This window comes from Populus alba, chromosome 15, assembly GCF_005239225.2.
Source record: "Populus alba chromosome 15, ASM523922v2, whole genome shotgun sequence".
Classification (NCBI taxonomy): domain Eukaryota; kingdom Viridiplantae; phylum Streptophyta; class Magnoliopsida; order Malpighiales; family Salicaceae; genus Populus; species Populus alba.
The window spans coordinates 9,627,373-9,632,834 of NC_133298.1; the positions used below are offsets into that span (position 1 = coordinate 9,627,373).

The window sequence follows — 5,462 nt, forward strand, 5'->3', positions numbered from 1 at the left end:
TTAGTAACTAGTAGTTACTAAGAATTATGAGCACGTCATAAGCTTTTAATGGAGTTAATTCCTGTTTTTGTATTTTTAAAGTATTTAAAAAAAAAATTCTTTATTACTTAAATTAATATTTTTTTTGTGTTTTTAAATAATTTTTAATGAGCTAATATTAAAAATAATTTTTAAAAAATAAAAAAATATATATTATTTTAATATATTTCTAAATAAAAATCACTTTAAATTTAAAAAATAACTATAATCACTTCCAAAAAATACTTAACACACATTATAAAGAAGATGACACTTAAAATCTATTTGTCTGCTCCAAAGGAGCAAAGCATGGAGGCAGGCACTTCAAGACTACTCCAACAATAAGTATGAGCACTTGGTTGCACCAAAAACAAAAATAATTTCAGCATCCAAACAAATTCAATTCCAATAGAAGGAAGATCCTAGTCACAACAGATAAGATTGAATCTCAGTCCAACTTACAAATGCATTATAAATTAAATAATTATGGATTCTATTTTCACATGACAGAAAAAATAATTTTTAAAAGAAAAATGAATTCTAAATCAAGGGTAAAATAGTTAAGATGGTTAATTTAATTCAATTATATAAAACACTCCCACACGTTATAAATACAAGCCTCGACTCTCATTATATAAAACAACCATTTGGCTGATCTCCCTAAGACTAAGCTTCATGATAAATAAACAAAAAATCTCATGGCTGATTTCACAGCAGATTTGCAAAGCTTTAAGCCCCCATTTCCTTTCTTAGATATTGATGCAAGCATGGCAGCAATAAACCAATTCACAGAAGTAAACCAGGCTATCCAGCTAGACGATCCAATCATGGATAATTTTCACAGTTTCCCGCCTTTCACTAGTAACACTTCTTTACTCAATCACCAGAATTCCCCGGAAACTTTGCCGGGAGTTTTCTTCCGGCTAGTTTCCATCAAAATGACCAAAATGTTATGCCCGTTTCTCAGACTTTCACCACACCTGCAAAGCAAAGTGAATTCCAAGAAAGCAAGAGAAGAGCAATGGATGTGTCTGAAAGCAGATGTATGTACTCATCTCCTCGAGCTTCTGAAAGGGGGAGTAAAAAGAGAAGAGTAATAATCAAATGAACTGTTCAACTTCTTCCTCTCTAGTTCTTGTTTAATTTTTTAGTTTGCTTTTTGTTTATTTGTTGGATAATAGAATCTTATGAGTTGATTCTCTGGTTTTTTGTGATCACAGAGCTCAAGAAGAGGAAAGAGAGTGAAAAGCAATGAGGAGGAGGAGGAGGAGGAGGAGAAAACAAGAGAAGTTGTTCATGTTAGAGCTAGAAGAGGTCAAGCCACTGACAGCCATAGTTTAGCAGAAAGGGTACATTTACAAACTTTTCAAACGCTCAAAAAAAAAAAAATTGATAATTCATTTTATATTGACCATTATGGGAAATGATGAATTTGGTTGATGAACCACAGGTTAGAAGAGGAAAGATCAATGAGAGACTAAGATGCTTGCAGGATATAGTCCCAGGCTGCTACAAGGTCAATATTTTATTTCCAGTTGAAAAATAAATCTTCTTTCTAATTTTATCTATTTGGTTGGTTTTCTACACAGGCCATGGGCATGGCAGTAATGTTGGATGAGATAATTAAATATGTCCAGTCCTTGCAAAATCAAGTTGAGGCGAGTTGACTCTTCAAAGCTCATAGCAAAACATATGCTACTGTCAAAAGTTGCCTTTATCACTATCCTGACACTGACAAATATGATCTTCTCTTGGTTTTTCAACTCAGTTTCTGTCCATGAAGCTCACTGCAGCAAGCACATTTTATGACTTCAATGCAGAGACAGACGCCATTGAAACAGTGCAGGTGCTTAAATATTTTATCATAGTCTTTTTATGCATATAATATAATTAAATCTTGAATGTTATAAAAACTTTCAGAGGGCAAAAGCACAAGAGACAAAAGAGTTACAAAGAGCAATGAGAGAAGGATCCGGAGGACATGCACAGTCCCACTCATCATGGCCCCCTTGACTTTGATTTTTGGATGTTATTCCTTACTGCCATACATCACAAGAAGATGCTCTATATTTCCAAAATATTTTTTAATGTATCAAAATTAGATCCCTAGCAATGTATGTGTAACTCAAACTTGTTAGGGAATACAATTTTATTGGCAGAATCCTTCTTGACTCGTTTCTTTTCCTTAGCTTGTATATCTTTGAGTTTCTTTGATTTTGCAATTTTCCCTTTTTTTTTGTTTGCCCAATGGATACTATTTATTGCAATGCATGCGGACTGCCAATAAAGCTTCACCAAATTAGATGAAGACAGAGAATTTAAGAAAATTTTCGTTTATATCTTCCATCATCAAAGCAAAGCGTGGAGTCTAACCTAAAAAGCAACATAAAGTGTGAGGGTCCTGCCGCTCAGTCCTCAAAAATAAAGAATATTTCTAACAACATAAATATATCAGTTGTCCCATGTCATCTAATGCTCGATTAATAATGTATGTTTGGAAGTGTTATTGGGTTTGTTTTTTAAAATATTTTTTATATTAAAATAATATATTTTTTTTATTTTTAAAATCAACACATCAAAACGATCTAAAATTATATAAAAAAATACAGATAGAAATATTTTTCATTGCAATTTAAACATGATTCATTTGATTAGACTATAATTGGTTATGTTGAATGTATGTGATTACCACAAAGTTGTCGTCATGTGGCCAATTATGATTTAGAGTGAGGCCATAAGGAAATTCATTAATTATTGGTGTCGGCATTGAAGGTTTACATGCTTTTATAGTCCTTGAGAGGCTAATTCAAATTGATGTTCTCATGATGGTCAATAATATAAAGGATAAGTTACTTTCTTTACTAATGAAAGATACAATGCTTTATAGTCCCGCTATTTGACTGGTGGTGAAAAGACATTGAATGAACATGTTTTTATTATGCTCAAGGACTTGCTTTGTGTTGTATTCATGATTATGAGCTACTAAAGGTGCCATATACAGGGTTTAATAATGGTACCTACAATATTTGTTTCTTAAAAAATTATTTTTGAAAAATTATTTTTTAAACTTTTTTATATTTATTTGTTCATTAACAGAAAAACTTTTGATCAACAGAAAACACTTTTCGATCAACGAAAAATACTTTTCAATTCAAAGAAAAATTTTGGCTTAGTTTTCAAGAAAGTGTTTTCCTTTTTAACTGTTTTTATTTTCTGAAAAGTGGTTTCTGGAAAATCACTTTCCAAACTTTCTTTTGTTTGTTTGCCATCAGAAAAGTTGGTTAACGAAAAACACTTTCCAGTAAAAGAAAAATTTGACTTGGTTTTCAGGAAAGTGTTTTCCTGAAAAATTTGGGTGGAAAACACTTTCTGGAAATTGTGAAAAATTTAGAAATGTTATTATTTGTTGATTATATCAAATTTGATCCTTAAACTTTTGATTGCTATATATATTTTGTTTTGAATATTTATTTTACAATTTCATCTCTAAAAATTTTATTTTTATATTAACTTTGGTCCTTATTTTTATAATTACCTATTTGCTTTTTTCTTATCATTTTTTTTTTATTGAAATTTTGTATCTATCAAATTTGGTCCTCATTCTTTTGATTGTTACTTATTTTATTTGAAATAATTTATGAAATGTTGATTATTATTATTTTAATTTCTTCATCTTTTATTTTTTAAAAAAAAAAATTTTAGATTTGATCTCTATTATTTTGATTATTATTTATTTTATTTGAGATAATTTATGAAATTATATTTTTTTTTCAATTTCATTCTCATTCAACTTTTTAATTTGTAAGATTTGTTCCTCATTATTTTAATAAACTTGAGAAAAATAAAATATTAATAAGTTATTTTCCAGCTCATTTTTCATGACATAACCAAACATTGGAAAGTGTTTTCCGACTTATTTTCCATTACACTACCAAACATCGGAAAATATTTTCTCAGAATTCACTTTCCCGGAATTCATTTTTCTTGAAATTCACTTTCTAAAAAAAAAAATACTTTCCAGCAAATAAACGGGTCTTATATAGGATTTAAATTCTCATGGTATAATGTTGAAGGGGATGCTATTATGAGAAATTAGATTGGATTTTTGATAATCCTTCTCTTTTCTCCTTTTCACTGCATGCTCGCTCCAAATTTTTGCCAAGACACTATTTCGATCATAATGCCATGGTTCTTTAGCTTAGTACTTTTGTGAGTCAAGTTCATTCTCATTTTAAATTCCTGAATTTATGAGCTGACCATGACGATTTCTTGGATATGATAGGAATAGTTTGGAGATCACAGATCAATAACAATTGTATATACATACATATTCATTTCCATGCAATGCATGTTGTAGCCCAAGCTTAAGACATTGCATCGCCACCACACAAGTTTGATATCTAGCAAGGTGATTGAGGCAAAGTACTACAGCTCTGGTTTTTCTCAATAAAACTTCTGGTTCTGAGGAGCTTTTTATTGTTGAAAGGGATTTTGTCAGGTCACCTCCATTTTAAAAAAATTATAATTTATATCTTATATCAACCTAGATTTTAAAATCAAATAAAATAATTAAATTACCCTCATAAATAATATATAAAAAAACACCTACAACATATAGTTGAACACAATTTATCTCTTTTCATACAAAATTTCTCTCTTCTTGTGAGGAACACATATATGCAGTGTACAAATTATGCCTAATCAAAACTTAAACCTAGACACTATTAAGGAAGATGCTACCAAACCTGCAGATGCATGAAATCTACAAGTGATTTCAGTAATAGCATGGAGGAAATCTGTCAATGATCTACAGCAATAACCAAGCCTCAAATCATGCTTGTGAATTAATACAAATATTATGTCCATAAATATTTTGATTACTGCAATCTTTCCTTTACAAGAATATTGATTACTGTAATCTTTCCTTTACAAGAACATGTAACCGCAGTATATAATTATAGGCTGAGCATCAATACAATCATTTTGAGAATTACATTGTAAAATTCTAAGTGTTTCAAATTTCTTTATGGTATCAGAGCATTTCCTCTCTAACCAGAATTTGATCCCCATGTCTTCTACAAATCAGCCCATCTCCTCCCCTGAACTTTCCCTTGTTGTTTTCAACATCACCACTCAAATCAATGAGAAACTCACACCCTCATCCTTCCCTCAATGGTGAGCATAGTTTGAGGCTCTTCTAATCGACTATGATCTCCTGGACTACGTTAATGGAGAATCTCAGTGCCCTGTCTCATATGGCACTCCATAGTCTACAACAAAAAAAAACCGATGGGTAAGGCAAGACAAACTGATTCTCAGCGCCATTCTTGCATCTACTTCACCCTTCATCACGCCTCTCATTGCCACAACCAAAACCTCACACGAGGCATGGAAAAAACTATCAACACTGTATGCAAGCAAATCGCGTACAAGGGCAATGCAAC

At 31.1% G+C, this 5,462-nt stretch overlaps 1 pseudogene; it reads left to right on the forward strand.

Moving 5' to 3' along the window:
* Nucleotides 1–648: 648 nt before the first annotated feature.
* LOC118037366 (transcription factor BEE 3-like) lies at nucleotides 649–2,179 on the forward strand (annotated as a pseudogene).
* Nucleotides 2,180–5,462: the final 3,283 nt, after the last annotated feature.